Here is an 18,146-nt window from a genome sequence, read left to right as displayed (position 1 = left end):
AACTGTCCCCCCCACCGCGGGACAATGGCGGCCTCGGGCGGGACGCGGGAACGTCCCCGAATATCGGGACGTTCCCGCGGTAAGCGTGACAGTTGGGAGGTATGCACACAGATACCACAGCCCCCCCTCATAACACAGCCCCCCCATATAACACAGATCTCCCTGTATACACACACACAGAGATACCACAGCCCCTCCCCCCTCATAACACAGCCCCCCCCATATAACACAGATCTCCCTGTATACACACACACACACAGATACCACAGCCCCTCCCCCTTATAACACAGATCCCCCTGTATACACACACACAGATACCACAGCCCCCCCCCCCCCCCCTTATAACACAGATCCCCCTGTATACACACACACACACACATATACCACAGTCCCATACCCTCCAACATTTGAGGGTCAGAAATCGGTACACATTTAGGAAGGGGGCGTGGCCATGGGTAAAGTGGGCGTGGCAACGTGTAATGGGCAGTTTGTGACATGAGCTAGTGCAGAGATTCAAACAGGTGCAACATGATGCTGGCAGCAGGGCCGGTGCTAGGGTGTCCGGCGCCCTCCTGCAAACCATAAATTTTGCGCCCTTTCACATTGCCATTGCAACAATTTGCAGCGTATGCAACATGCGATCCTATGGAGGATCTCGGGTGCATGTACATGTATGCATACACCATCTCAGTGCTGTGCCCGCAAAATGTTGCAGGCACTAAAGATGCCCATACACGCTACGAGAATCACATACATTATGGGCTAGATCGCATTGCACAGCATGCATGCATTGTGAGCGTGCATCGCTTTAGGCACATAACCCAGACCATTATTAAAATCTAAATTAATATTAAAAAAAATCCACAATTATTAAAAAATTGGTTATAAACATTTAGAATAAAAGACTCACTGTTATTTTGCTTTTTAACTCTTGTGAAGTCCCTCCTCTGCTATCTGCATAGGCAGGACGCTGAGGACGCCATTACACCCCTCTCGTGACTGAGGGGGAAAGGAGGGGAGAGAAGGAGGAGATGGAAGAAGAGGGGAGGAGATAGAGGGGGCGGAGTGTTGAGGACTGGCAGCGGCACAGGCACAGCACACTGAGAAGAGGGAAGGAAGGGGAAGCGGCGCTGCTACCTGTTCGTCATTTGATTGACAGCTGACAGGCGCAGGGAGCAATGGGTAGGGGGCGGTTCCGGACAGGACATGTCCTCCAGGCATTCACAGACAGCGCTACATGCCTCAGCGCAAGTGTCCGTGAGGAAGAGGGGGCAGGTCACAGGAGGAAGATAGTGTGTGCATGGTGCAGGGAGCTGCTCAGCCTCTCCATACTGCTGTCCTCTGTCAGACGGGCACTGCGGGCGGCTTGCAGGCTATGTGCACTTGCAGTGCAGGGAGCAGCTCTTTATACTGCCGCCCGCCCGCTGTCAGACAGGCGCTGCGAGCGGCATGCAGGAGGCAGTGACAGTGAGGGCTGAGGCAGCTTTAGCAGAACAGGAAGGGAGACAGTGCCTTTTCAGCATGGCGCCTCCCTGCTTTGCAGGAGCTGCTGAGTGGGTAGCGCCGGCCCTGGCTGGCAGCATTGTGTTGCACAATGCACCTGTTTGTCTGCAGCTCATGTGACATGGTGACTTAGTAGTGGGGTGCTGACATTTTAAATCAATATATATTTAATATACTTTAAAAAAAAAAAAGTATATTAAATATACTGATTTATTATGCCAGCAGCCCACTACTAAGCCACCATGTCATATGAGCACTGCAGAAAACAGGTGGAACACGATGCTGGATACTAATGACTCACTCAGCTCAGCTGGAGTGATAATTGACACAGTCTACACCTACTTGCTGCAGACTGGGATGATCGAGCTGTGTGGCAGGCAGCGTCTCCGGACTGGGACCATGACCTGCTGCATCCTCCTGGGGAGATCCCCCCCTCATGCGCACCCTGGCTGGCCACCGCATCCTCTCTGGCCTCACATGATTCGCGGCCTCAGTCTGCAGAGGCAGAGTCTCTTATCCCTAAGTGCTCATGGTGCGGCGCTGGCGGCACGTGACGTCATGACATCATACAATGCCCGCCTGCCGCAATGCACTCATGGGAACGGAGCCTGCTGGGAGGGGAGAGCCGGCGCACCGCACAGGGAAGCAAGCAGAGCCGGGGCCAAGGAAGTTACTTAACACAGATCTCCCCTGTATACACACACACACACAGATACCACAGCCCCCCCCCCCTTATAACACAGATCTCCCCTGTATACACACACACACACACACACAGATACCACAGCCCCCTCCCCCTTATAACACAGATCTCCCCTGTATACACACACACACACAGATACCACAGCCCCCCCCCCTTATAACACAGATCTCCCCTGTATACACACACACACACACACACACACACACACAGATACCACAGCCCCCCCCTTATAACACAGATCTCCCCTGTATACACACACACACACACAGATACCACAGCCCCCCCCCCCATCTAACACAGATCTCCCCTGTATACACACACACACACACACACACAGATACCACAGCCCCCCCTTATAACACAGATCTCCCCTGTATACACACACACACACACACACACACAGATACCACAGCCCCCCCTTATAACACAGATCTCCCCTGTATACACACACACACACACACACAGATACCACAGCCCCCCCTTATAACACAGATCTCCCCTGTATACACACACACACACACACACACACACACACACAGATACCACAGCCCCCCCTTATAACACAGATCTCCCCTGTATACACACACACACACACACACACACACACACAGATACCACAGCCCCCCCCCCATATAACACAGATCTCCCCTGTATACACACACACACACACACACACATACCACAGCCCCCCCTTATAACACAGATCTCCCCTGTATACACACACACACACACACACACACACACACACAGATACCACAGCCCCCCCTTATAACACAGATCTCCCCTGTATACACACACACACACACACACACACACACACAGATACCACAGCCCCCCCTTATAACACAGATCTCCCCTGTATACACACACACACACACACACACACACACACACACACAGATACCACAGCCCCCCCCCCCCCATATAACACAGATCTCCCCTGTATACACACACACACACACACACACACACACACACAGATACCACAGCCCCCCCTTATAACACAGATCTCCCCTGTATACACACACACACACACACACACACACACACACACACACACACACAGATACCACAGCCCCCCCTTATAACACAGATCTCCCCTGTATACACACACACACACACACACACACAGATACCACAGCCCCCCCCCTTATAACACAGATCTCCCCTGTACACACACACACACACACAGATACCACAGCCCCCCCCTTATAACACAGATCTCCCCTGTATACACACACACACACAGATACCACAGCCCCCCCCCCTTATAACACAGATCTCCCTGTATCCACACACACAGATACCACAGCCCCCCCCCCTTATAACACAGATCTCCCTGTATACACACACACACCACAGCTGATGGTGTCCCTGTAGTGCTCCCCCCCCCCTTATAACACAGATCTCCCTGTATACACACACACAGATACCACAGCCCCCCCCCACCTTATAACACAGATCTCCCCTGTATACACACACACACACACACACACACACACAGATACCACAGCCCCCCCCCATATAACACAGATCTCCCCTGTATACACACACACACACACACACACACACACACACACACACAGATACCACTGCCCCCCCCCCCCTATAACACAGATCTCCCCTGTATACACACACACACACACACACACACACAGATACCACAGCCCCCCCCCACCTTATAACACAGATCTCCCCTGTATACACACACACACACACACAGATACCACAGCCCCCCCCCATATAACACAGATCTCCCCTGTATACACACACACACACACACACACACACACACAGATACCACTGCCCCCCCCCCCCTATAACACAGATCTCCCCTGTATACACACACACACACACACACACACACACACACACACAGATACCACAGCTCCCCCCCCTTATAACACATATCCCCCTGTATACACACACACACACAGATACCACAGCCCCCCCCCCCCCCCTTATAACACAGATCTCCCTGTATACACACACACACACAGATACCACAGCCCCCCCCCCCCCCTTATAACACAGATCTCCCTGTATACACACACACACATCGCCGATCCCGGCGAAACACGTGTCTAACGGACACCCCAGCGACTACAGCAGTGGCGTGACCAGCACCAGAGACTCCCCCACAGTGACTCTACCCGGACCCGAAGCTCTGACGCCCGGCGGCGGCGTCCCAGGTACAAGTGTCCTCTCGCTGCGCTCTGCAGTGAAGAGACACTTCCCCTTCCTTTTTGCTAAGCACTGCTACAAAGTTTCAAAATATCTCATTGTGATGAACACTAATTACACTCTATTAACCAACTGTGTGCTAACAGCCAAGACTCCCTTACTTGACCTGGCTGACATGAACTGTTGTGATACAATTTAAGTAGCAATTGTTACTTTGACAGCAAACTTCATCTAAAATCCAATATTGGAACAGAGCCAGGCACTTAATAGGCAGGTTTTCTGATAACAGCTTCTTTGCAAAAATCAATATTGGAACAGAGCCGGAATTAGAGTCGGCAACACTGTCGACACAACTGTGGACACTGGTTAAAACCAAATAAAAACATCCACTACCTTATTCAGCAGGCTGGCCTACAGGCATTTAACCCTATAAACACCAAGATCTCAAGTCCTGATTATTGTGACATAGCGAATTTCTAAGGGGCCACTGTCTGTAATCACCATCTATATCCAGCTTCACACATCATCAACTGCCTTCTTCTCCTCTCTCCATCTTTTCTCACCGCTCTCTTCCTCTTTCCCAAAGTTATCCCCTCTTTCTTTTTCCTCCTAATCCTCTCCCACACTTTCTCTCCCTCCTCCCCCCTTTCCTTCTTCCCCCCCCCCCCCCCCCCCTCCTCCCTCCTCCCACCCTCTTTTCATTTTTTCACTGTATGATGTGTTATTGATCATCAATATTCAGCCGCTAATCGAGTGGTGGCCAACAAAAATCAGGTATCCAGTCAGCTATTAATGCTTTGACGCAGTTAACCAGACAATTGGGATTCTGGGAATTAATCCTCAACAAAATACCACCATACCTCACTGGAACTGCCCAAAAACTTCCCGAACTTGGAAGCTAAGCAGTGACGGGCCAGATTAGTATTCCTGTGGGAGACCCCTGAAGAACCCCTGGTGTGGTATTAATAGAGGTATCCCTAAGTAAATTGTACTGGACACGCCTACTGCATAAGCAATACAAGCTGTGATAATACCATCATAATAGTGGCTGGGGCAACATATATCCCTACAGGTTATTTAAACCGACCAGGGACCCAAACCATTCATTTTCGCCCAAAATCGCATTGTCCATATATCAATGTTGATAAGGACGTGATGCGCCGAATGGAGAATAAAGTGTGAAAAGCCAATAGGACCATCACACAACATTTTATGCCAAAAACTTTTTGTGCCTCTAACTAGTGGTACCTACTGTAACTATCTTTTCACTTCTTACATTTTTCTCCTTATTAATCTTTCAAATTTTGGCTATCTTATATTAAGAGATCGAATTAAATGTTACGTTTTAAATTAATTTCATATATACATTATTAAGAGTGCGCCCACAAAGCTCTTTTCTGTCTAGTGTTTGCCCTCTCTTGAGCAAACAATAACTCCCATTCAGTTGTTATACTGAAACCGTGGGTGCACCACCAACCGTATGACTATTAGAATTTACTCATTATAGTCTCAATGTTGGTTTTCCATAAATTGCCATCTAAATACTAAAATACTAGTCAGTGCGGTTCCAACCCCTACCCTGTAGTTACACACACACACACACACACAGATACCCCCCCCCCCATGTCCCTGTGCCTGCGTTGAGTGTGATCTGCTCAGAGCTCCCAGTGCCGCCTCCCCTGAGCCCCCTGTGATTCTGCAGGTACTTGGAGCTGCTGCTGTTCCATATTCCGGCGCCAGATCCATACTTCCCAACTGTCCCGCATACCGTTGGAACTAGGGATGTGCACCGGCCACTTTTCGGGTTTTGGGTTTTGGGTTCTGATTACCTTGAGGTTTTGGGTTCTAATGGGTTTTGGCAAAACACCTCCTAAGTGTTTTGTGTTTGGATTTTTTGGGGTTTTGGGTTCTGATTTTTTTGTTAAAAAAGCATAAAAACTTTTTGCTCCTACGCTATATTAACCTCAATAACATTCATTTCCACTCATTTCCAGTGTATTCTGAACACCTCACACCTCACAATATTGTTTTTATGGCAAAAGGTTGCACCGAGGTAGCTGGATAACTATGCTAAGCCACACAAGTGTGCGGCACAAACACGTGGCTCATGTAAGAGTGGCACTGCAGCGGCAGACAGGATGTCAGACGGTAGATACGGCAGTATTAGGCAGTGAGCCACAGACCAGACAGGTACGGCAGTATTAGGCAGAGAGCCCCAGACCACAAAGGTAGATATACGGCAGTATTTATTACAAACAAAGAAAGTATGAACCAGATAGGTGCGCAATTAAAACACAGTGCAGCTATAAGCCAATCAACAGAGTAGAAACACCTTAGACTACTCAAAATACAGTAGAAAACAAAAAGATGTGGATAGGCAGTAATAGCGCTCAGTGTTATCTATGTGGCAGGGTGTTTGGAAGCCACTGCAGGTGATACAAAACCAAATTGAAGCTTTGTAGCCAGTATCATAAGGATGACCCAAATCCAATCGGTCCACTGATTGTGGTAACTGCTCCCCTATTATACATACAGGGGAGACAGAATAATAGGCAACATGGTGCAGGTCAATACAATAAAAAAAGCTTTAATCTATAAAATGCACTTACAATAAAGTGACTTTGGTAAAGTCACTTTATTGTAAGTGCATTTTATAGATTAAAGCTTTTTTTATTGTATTGACCTGCACCATGTTGCCTATTATTCTGTCTCCCCTGTATGTATAATAGGGGAGCAGTTACCACAATCAGTGGACCGATTGGATTTGGGTCATCCTTATGATACTGGCTACAAAGCTTCAATTTGGTTTTGTATCACCTGCAGTGGCTTCCAAACACCCTGCCACATAGATAACACTGAGCGCTATTACTGCCTATCCACATCTTTTTGCTTTCGGCAGTATTTATTAGGCAGTGAGACCCAGACCACACAGGTAGATATACGGCAGTATTTATTAGGCAGTGAGCCCCAGACCAGACGGTAGATACGGCAGTATTAGGCAGTGAGCCCCAGACCAGACGGTAGATATGGCAGTACTAGGCACAAGACAGGTAGATAAGACAGTACTACTAGGCACAAGACAGGTAGATATGTCAGCAATACTACTATTGTGCACCAGCAGAATTTATAATAATTAATTATTAGGTACTGCTTGGCAGTGGCACTCAGTGGCACACGTCAGTGCACCAGCAGCATGTAATTATTTTTTACAGTCCCACACAGCACAAGTATTATTTTTGAATTAAATTAGATATACCTGTAGCAGCCTAGTATGTACTAGGTAGGTACACTAGGTAGGCAGTAGCACTGTCAGTGGCAACAGTGGACTGCGTAACTAAATAATACTGGCAGATTCAGTGCAGGCAGAACCAGTGGACTATATATATATATATATATATATATATATTTATTTAATATAATTAATTAATTATTAATATATAATAAATGGCACAGCACAGCACCAGAGGTAGGCCCCAGCACAGAGGAGACAGTAGTACTACAGGTACACAGTTAAGGTGCCCACACACGCACCGATTCCGGCGTGCGTTGTGGGCTTAACTAGCACACATAGCATCGCATCGTATGCCTTGTGCATACGATGTGCATGCGATGCGATGCTATGCTAGAAAAAGCTAGTACAAAAAGTATGTGCAGAACATACTTTTTGTACTGTGCGATGAGGTGCCGCGGGAGCGCGCACCCCATCGTACAGCATCCCACCGCCGGCATTGGTGTGTGTGTGGGCACCATTAGACTGTTCTCCTAAGCAGAGAGGAGAACAGAGTACACAGCAGCACTGAGGGAGACAGTCCCAGCGAATAAAATAATTAATTACAGCACAGCACACCAGAGGTAGACTGCACAGAGGAGACAGTAGTACTACAAGTACACAGTTAGACCACACAGCAGCACTGAGAGACAGCACCAGCGATTGCAAAATATTGCACTCAAGCTCAAGTTTAAGCCCCAGCAGCAGCACCAACACACCCTCTCCCAACCCACTACTTGACTGGAGTGAAGATGGCGGGTGCGGCAGCCGCTTATAAAGCCTCGCTAAATCCGGCGCGGGGAGATGACGTTCTAATCACGCGGACGGACCCGAGTCAGGCGGGAATCTCCGAGCGCTGCTCGGAATCGGTCTCGGAATGATGACGTCCGTGGGGGCTTGGATCTCTGAAATCCGAGTCTGCACAGCTCTAGTTGGAACGTCCCGGTTTTTGGGGACGTTCCCGCGTTACTCCCGCGGCTGGCAGTGTCCCGTTGTGGGAGGGGGGGAGCGGTCAGTTGGGAGTCCCCCCTGTCACCCAGTGAACAGACACTGTGCGCATCACAGCATCTATTCCCGCAAGCAGAGGGGCTGGGGGCTGGCCAGCAGCTTGCAGAGCTGCTAGTCATGCCCCCACAGGGCCCCCACAGCGCACATTGCCGTGAGGCCACGCCCCCTAATTTTGGTGCCCGGCTGCACCAAAAGTTGGGAGGTGTGTTGTGCAGCTGCTGTACCCACCCAATTCCCGGTCCTGCTTCTTCCCGGATCCTCATCCCGAAGCTGCTGTGTCTCAGCCTGCCGGGCCAGTCTCCCCAGCCTGCAGGTCCTGGTGATTGGGCCCCCAGCGGGCCCCGGGCTGTTTCTGCTCTTCCTCAACTCCCTGCTGATCTGTGCAGCAAAATATGTGCGGCAGAAGCCTAGGGGGGGCGATCGCCCCCTTCACCCCCCTCTGTATCCGTCCCCACCTCTGTGTTTGTACAGGTGTCAGCAAGAAAGAGATGTAGTTTCACTCTCTACCAGCAGATGTCAGTGTTTCGGAGACTCATGGACACTAGACATATAGGGCCAAATGTAATAGGGTGAGAGTTTCAAAAAAAGAGAGATTTTGGGAGAGTTTTCCCATGTTTTTTAAAGCAGCAATCAATTACATGGCAAAAACAACCTGGTTTTGCAGTGTTATTGATTGCTGCTTTAAAAAAAAGGGGGAAGCTCTTCCAAAATCTCTCACTTTCTGAAACTCTCACCCTATTACATTTGGCCCATACAGTATATATAGATGATTTGTCAATTGTGAGTCTAACCTGCCATCTAGTGGTAGACTTTGAAATTGCTAAGTGATTTTATCTTCTATTACTGTAAAGTTTCTTTGAAAATAGTCAAGTAATATAAATACATTTATGTAATAAGGGTTCTGGATGATCTTCCGATTCACAGTGTTGACAATGACGCTGTCCAGAGGCAGAACTCTGGGAGACAATGGAGTCATCTGCCGCCGGGCTCCTGCTCCCAAGGGGGCACCTCTCCTCCACCTGGAAGTTTAAATCAGTTATTTAAAAGCCAAGGAAATTGCTTCTATTGCTGAGCTCTGAAATATATATGTGTTCTCTATCTATATTTCTGAACAGAAAAATATATTTTATATAAGGTTATATAGGGTTGTGTGTGTGTGGGGGAGGAGGGGCACCAATATATATCTTGCCTCTGGGCAACTGGAACGAACTTACGCCACTGACGCTGTCGGCAGTGTAATGTCGGACACAGTACGCCAACATGGTACTTAATTAAAACATAACCTATTTCTAATTTCAGGTATTAATTTAGCGAGGAACAAGAGGACGTGTCAGAGTTCCAACCTACAGCCGGAACAGTATGACAAAACATATATCTCGGACCGTGGTGTTGACGGCATTGCTGACACAAATTGCCTCGCGTACCCCTGCACTCACACTAATAACGATTATGAACCCTGGTGGATGGTGGACCTGGAGAAGAGTTATCGCATAACCACGGTGGAGATCATAAACAGAGGGGACTGCTGTGCAGAGCGCCTGTTGGGGCACAGATTCGGATTGGAGAAGACAGGCACAATAACAACCCTGTGTGAGTCCCTACTTTTGCAAAAGCCTTAATCACACTAAAACAAGAAAAAAAGAAACTTGGGCGGGTGCACGCTAGACCCCTTGAACCAGTGTGCCCTATCGCAGTTAAAACTTTTTATTAATTGTATTTATTATCTCCTATATATTTGGCTACATCTGTCACTCAAAGTGGGTGTCTGTGTCTATAACGCTCTGTTCCTGGACTTTCCTCTAATGTGTGATTGCCTTCATCTGTGCTGAACACCTTTCTGAGAAATTAACCTGTTTAAAACAGGTGATGGCAATCATACATTAAGGGGAAGTCTAGAAACAGAGCATTGTGTCCCTCCTGGAGAGGGTCATGTTGGGAGGTATGTGACAGAGAACCAGCCCAGTGAGCCCACAGACAGTGCCAGACACCCACTGCCTTCCATGTTGCCCAGCACTGCTACTCCACAGCCACCAGGTGAGCGCCCCCCTCCCGCGATTTGCGGCAAAACCTCCCCCCCGTGCGCCCCCCCCCTCCCGCGATTCGCGGCAAAACCACCCGCACCCCCGCGACCCCCCCTACCGCGATTCGCAGCAAAAACACCCCCGCGACCCCCCCTCCGCGATTCGCTGCAAAAAGAACCCCCCCACGACACCCCTCCCGCAATTCGCGGCATAACCACCACCCCGCGACCCCCCCTTCCCGCGAATCGCGGCAAACCCTCCCCCGTGACCCCCCCCCCCGATTCGCGAAAAAAACACCCCCCCCCGCGACCTCCCTCCCGCGATTTGCGGCAAAAAGAACCCCCCCGCGACCCCCTTGCACGATTGGCGGCACCCCCCCCTGCGACCCCCCTCCCGCGATTCGCGGCACCCCCCCCCCCCGCAATTCGCAGCAGCCCAGGATTAATGGCACATGCAAAACACTGACATGGATATGGTCGACAATGAAAAAGGTTACATGAGTTTTTGAAGATTTATTTTTAATTTTTTTAATTTTTTCATATTCATTGTCATGTGTCGACATGGACACCAATGAAGTGGCACACTTATGTCAACATTTACATGTGTTGACCTTTCTGTGTTGATTTTTTCTTGTGGCGATTCGCGTCACACCCCCCCCGCAACCCCCCTCCCGCGATTCGCGGCACCCCCCGTGACCCCCACCTCCCGCAATTCGCGGCAACCCCCCACCGGAACCCCTGTGAACCCCGCCCTCCGCGATTCACGGCACCCACCCCCGCGACCCCCCTCCCGCAATTCGCGGCACCCCCCGTGATTCGCGGCAGCTCCAGAATTAAATTGCACATGGAAAACACTGACATGGCTATGGTCGACAATGAAAAAGGTTGACATGAGTTTTGAAGTTTTTTTGTCATTTTTTGAATATTTTCATATTCATTCTCATGTGTCGACATGGACACCAATGAAGTGCCACACTTATGTCAACATTTACATGTGTTGACCTTTCTGTGTTGATTTTTTTCTTGTGGCGATTCGCGTCACACCCCCGCAACCCCCCCTCCAGCGATTCGCGGCACCCCGGCACCCCCCCGCGACCCCCTCCCCCTCCCGCAATTCGCGGCAACCCCCCACCGGAACCCCCATGAACCCCGCTCTCCCGCGATTCGCGGCACCCACCCCCCGCAACCCCCCCTCCCGCAATCGCGGCACCCCCGCGATTCGCGGCAGCCCCAGGATTAAATGGCACATGCAAAACACTGGCACGGCTATGGTCGACAATGAAAAAGGTGACATGAGTTTTTGAAGATTTATTTCATTTTTTTGAATGTTTTCATATTCATTGTCATGTGTCAACATGGACACCAATGAAGTGGCACACTTATGTCAACATTTACATGTGTTGACTTTTCTGTGTTGATTTTTCTTGTGGCGATTCGCGTCACACCCCTCCGCAACCCCCCCTCCCGCGATTCGCGGCACCCCCCGTGACCCCCCACCTCCCGCAATTCGCGGCAACCCCCCACCGGAACCCTGTGAACCCCGCCCTCCCGCGATTCGCGGCACCCAATCCCGCGACCCCCCTCCCGCAATTCGCGGCACCCCCGTGATTCGCGGCAGCTCCAGAATTAAATTGCACATGGAAAACACTGACATGGCTATGGTCGACAATGAAAAAGGTTGACATGAGTTTTTGAAGTTTTTTTTTTCATTTTTGAATATTTTCATATTCATTCTCATGTGTCGACATGGACACCAATGAAGTGCCACACTTATGTCAACATTTACATGTGTTGACCTTTCTGTGTTGATTTTTTCTTGTGGCGATTTGCGTCACACCCCCCCCCCCCCACAACCCCCACTCCCGCGATTCACGGCACACACACACACACCTCCCCCGCGATTCTCGGCACCCCACCCCGTGACCCCCCCTCCCGTGATTCACGGCACACCCCCGCGACCCCCCCTCCCATGATTCGCCGCAACCCCCGCCCCGTAACCCCCCCTCCCGCGATTCGCGGCACCCACCCCCGCAACCCCCCCTCCTGCAATTCGCGGCACCCCCCCGCGATTCTCGGCAGCTCCAGAATTAAATTGCACATGGAAAACACTGACATGGCTATGGTCGACAATGAAAAAGGTTGACATGAGTTTTTGAAGTTTTTTTTTCATTTTTTGAATGTTTTCATATTCATTCTCATGTGTCGACATGGACACCAATGAAGTGCCACACTTATGTCAACATTTACATGTGTTGACCTTTCTGTGTTGATTTTTTCTTGTGGCGATTCGCGTCACACCCCCCCCACCCCCCCCCGAAACCCCCACTCCCGCGATTCACGGCACACACACACCCCCCCGCGATTCTCGGCACCCCAACCCAATGACCCCCCCTCCCGTGATTCACGGCACACCCCCCGCGACCCCCCCTACCATGATTCGCCGCAACCCCCGCCCCCGTAACCCCCCTCCCGCGATTCTCTGCAATCCCTCCCCTCCCGCGATTCGCAGCATCCACCCCCCCACAACCCCCCCTCCTGCAATTCGCGGCACCCCCCGCGACCCCCCCTCCTGCAATTCGCGGCACCCTCCGCGACCCCCCCTCCCGCGATTCGCGGACACCTAAGTTGCAATACAGGGCATCTTTCATACAATTCTAACCATATTTCTCATATACAAACGTTCACAAATTAAGGGGGCGCAGCCCCTTACGACGGTGTGAAGAGCGCCCGTAGGGCGCGATGAATCACCTAGTGTATAAATATTGGTCCCCACACGAAAAAAAAGAAAAGAAAATTTCACATGGGCATGCCTTAGATTCGCGAATATAGTTGTTATTTTAGCCGGTCAAGTTATAGAAAAAAACACAATTATAAGACAAGTTCTTGGAAAATTATGAAAAATTGTGAAAAAATATAAAAAAATGACCACCATATTTCCTTATACCCGATTTCCCATCGGTGCTCCTTATATTTACTCACGCAGTAGTTATACGGATTTACCATTGGTCATATAGGGTATTGTGCATTGATTTCAAAGACAATTCTTTCTAAAACTTTCTGCATGAAGTGGGGATTTCTGTGGTGCGTAGGACTGCTGCTCACTCGTCTTGCTGTAAAGTATAGGACGAGGAGTGAGAGAGTCTCACGCCCATATACAGTCCCAGAAAAATAGTAAAGAAGGGTGGTCCTTCAAACTAATCGTTTTTGGGGCAATATCCCACCGTCCCACCCGTGTGACGCATTGCGCAAGGTATCGATTCCCAGAAGGAACTGGGGGCATGAAAAGACGGATTAGGCAAGCACAAAAGGGGCCAGATTCTCTAAGCTTCAAAAGTGATAAAATGGAGAGTGATAAACAGCCAGCCAATCAGCTCCTGTCTGACATTTTTCAAACACAGTCTGTGACATGTCAGGTAGGAGCTGATTGGCTGGCTGTTTATCACTCTCCATTTTATCACTTATGAAGCTTAGAGAATCTGGCCTAATGTCCAACGCTGTTGGACGATCACTACAGGCCCAGTGTGTAATGGAGTCTTTTTGTGTAATAATTATATTCCTCTGCTCTTTCCCCCCCCCAGATGTGGTATCGTCACCGACGTGTCAAATCTCCATCTGAGTTTCCAGTGCAGGGGGATGCGTGGTCGGTTTCTGAGCGTCATTATCCCTGGGAGAAGAGAATATCTGACAGTGTGTGAGGTCAGAGCGTATGAAGGTTGTCAATAGGCCGGGGAACGATGACTCCCTAATATCCCGGCCACAGGGGATATTATACATTAAAGAAAATATTCCAGAGAACTTGAAATCTTTCCAGAGGTTTCCTACCCACAGTAACTGCAATTGGCCTTTACACGCCCGCCTGCAACTTTTACTAATTACATTGCTTTTATTTTACACGCATTCATTTTATGCTTTTGAGTCTTGTTGTTATATGAGATTTTATATGTGCTTGATTTTCTGCGTGAGCAAACTGATTTAATTCCCCCCACAGAGGTGAGGAGCCTTTTATTATATAAGATATTTTACTTCCCTGGTTGGGGCATAGCACACATCTGTTTCCTGTATAGTCAGTGCAGAGAGCAGAGCAGATCTGTGTCCTATCCAAGGGCAAATGCACTGATGCTAAAGCCAGAGGAGGGACAGAGGAGAGGACTGAATTAGGAAGGTAGATATGGCTGAAGTTATCGTTGATTGGAATCTTTTCATTCTGGTGTTCGGCTAATTGGTGTCATTCGCCGTTGGTATTATCCTGCGATAGTCTTGTCACACTGTAATTACAGCAGCTTTCGCCTGAATGTGTAACAATTCTCTAAATGCTGAATAAACCGCACTAATCATCACCACACAAACTGTGTCGCTTCTTCATGACTTGTATTTATAAACCAGATCAGACGGAAATGGATCCGTGTACCCCCATAACGTGCCCCATAGACAGGACATCGGCAATGACCCGTATACCTATATGGCAGTGCTTCCCACACCAGCCCCAGTGATTATATACAGTCCATAAGTCACCATGCCATTACCAGCAGGTGGTTTACATATACTATAGAGACATCACATACAATACACAGTGGGGATTGTTCTGATTTCATCGGTGGTAACGGGGGTCATTTATGTGCACAAGCAGCCATGGCGTATATAGATTTTTCACCGGGCACTCGCACACAACAGTGCGGGCGGGGGGGGGGCAAGCTGGGGAATGCGTATATGGGAACACCCACACACAGACTGCTACACACCCACTCACACTGATATACAGAGACACACAGACTGCTACACACCCACTCACACTGATATACAGAGACACACACAGCCTGCTACACACCCACTCACACTGATATACAGAGAAATACACAGCCTGCTACACACACACTCACACTGATATATAGAGACACAGACTGCTACACACCCACTCACACTGATATACAGAGACACAGACTGCTACACACCCACTCACACTGATATACAGAGACACACAGACTGCTACACACCCACTCACACTGATATACAGACACACACAGACTGCTACACACCCACTCACACTGATATACAGAGACACAGACTGCTACACACCCACTCACACTGATATACAGAGACACACAGACTGCTACACACCCACTCACACTGATATACAGACACACACAGACTGCTACACACCCACTCACACTGATATACAGAGAAATACACAGCCTGCTACACACACACTCACACTGATATATAGAGACACAGACTGCTACACACCCACTCACACTGATATACAGAGACACAGACTGCTACACACCCACTCACACTGATATACAGAGACACACAGACTATACAGAGACACACAGACTGCTACACACCCACTCACACTGATATACAGACACACACAGACTGCTACACACCCACTCACACTGATATACAGAGACACACACAGCCTGCTACACACACACTCACACTGATATACAGACACACACAGACTGCTACACACCCACTCACACTGATATACAGAGACACGCACAGCCTGCTACACACACACTCACACTGATATACAGACACACACAGACTGCTACACACCCACTCACACTGATATACAGAGAAATACACAGCCTGCTACACACCCACTCACACTGATATACAGAGACACACACAGACTGCTACACACCCACTCACACTGATATACAGAGACACAGCCTGCTACACACCCACTCACATTGATATACAGAGACACACACAGCCTGCTACACACCCACTCACACTGATATACAGAGACACACACAGACTGCTACACACCCACTCACACTGATATACAGAGACACACACAGCCTGCTACACACACACTCACACTGATATACAGACACACACAGACTGCTACACACCCACTCACACTGATATACAGAGAAATACACAGCCTGCTACACACCCACTCACACTGATATACAGAGACACACACAGACTGCTACACACCCACTCACACTGATATACAGAGACACAGCCTGCTACACACCCACTCACATTGATATACAGAGACACACACAGACTGCTACACACCCACTCACACTGATATACAGAGACATACACACAGCCTGCTACACACCCACTCACACTGATATACAGACACACACACAGCCTGCTACACACACACTCACACTGATATACAGACACACACAGAATGCTACACACCCACTCACACTGATATACAGAGATATACACAGCCTGCTACACACCCACTCACACTGATATACAGAGACACACACAGACTGCTACACACCCACTCACACTGATATACAGAGACACACACAGACTGCTACACACCCACTCACACTGATATACAGAGACACACACAGACTGCTACACAACCACTCACACATATATAGGTCGAGATGTACTAAGCCCTGAAAAGTGATAAAATGGAGAGTGATAAACCACCAACCAATCACCTCCTACCTGTCATTTTTCAAACACAGCCTGTGACATGACAGGTAGGTGCTGATTGGCTGGTGGTTTATCACTCTCCATTTTATCACTTTTCAAGCTTAGTACATCTGGCCCATAGTGACACACAACCTGCTACACACCCACTCACACTGATATACAGACACACACAGACTGCTACACACCCACTCACACTGATATACAGTGACACGCACAGACTGCTACACACCCACTCACACTGATATACAGAGACACACAGACCGCTACACACCCACTAACACTGATATACAGAGACACACACAGCCTGCTACACACCCACTGACACTGATATACAGAGACACACACAGCCTGCTACACACCCACTCATACTGATATACAGAGACACACACACAGCCTGCTACACACCCACTCACACTGATTTACAAAGACACACAGACCGCTACACACCCACTAACACTGATATACAGAGACACACACAGCCTGCTACACACCCACTGACACTGATATACAGAGACACACACAGCCTGCTACACACCCCCTCACACTGATATACAGAGACACACACACAGCCTGCTACACACCCACTCACACTGATATATATAGTGACACAGACAGACCGCTACACACCCACTTATACTGATATACAGAGACACACACAGACTGCTACACACCCACTCACACTGATATATATAGTGACACAGACAGACAGCTACACACCCACTTATACTGATATACAGAGACACACACACAGCCTGCTACACACCCACTCACACTGATATACAGAGACACACACAGACTGCTACACACCCACTCACACTGATATACAGAGACACACACAGACCATTACACACCCACTCACACTGATATACAGACACACACAGACTGACTGACAGACACCCACTCACACTGATATACAGACACACACAGACTGCTACACACTCACACTGATATACAGAGACACACACAGCCTGCTACACACCCACTCACACATATATATATATATATAGTGACACAGACAGACCGCTACACACCCACTCACACACACA

At 49.1% G+C, this 18,146-nt stretch overlaps 1 pseudogene across 1 annotated transcript in view; it reads left to right on the top strand.

Moving 5' to 3' along the window:
• LOC146005829 (uncharacterized) overlaps positions 1 to 14,838 on the top strand; it is a 51,065-nt pseudogene extending 36,227 nt beyond the window's left edge. The window contains exons 5-6 of the transcript XR_014444055.1: positions 9,966 to 10,256; positions 14,265 to 14,838. The product of XR_014444055.1 is annotated as an uncharacterized LOC146005829 (transcript). The remainder of the gene's footprint in view (positions 1 to 9,965; positions 10,257 to 14,264) is intronic.
• Positions 14,839 to 18,146: the final 3,308 nt, after the last annotated feature.

Source organism: Crinia signifera, chromosome 5, assembly GCF_055691185.1.
Source record: "Crinia signifera chromosome 5, ASM5569118v1, whole genome shotgun sequence".
Lineage (NCBI taxonomy): Eukaryota > Metazoa > Chordata > Amphibia > Anura > Myobatrachidae > Crinia > Crinia signifera.
Note: the sequence above shows the minus strand (reverse complement) of the source record. Positions and strands in the feature narration are given on the sequence as shown.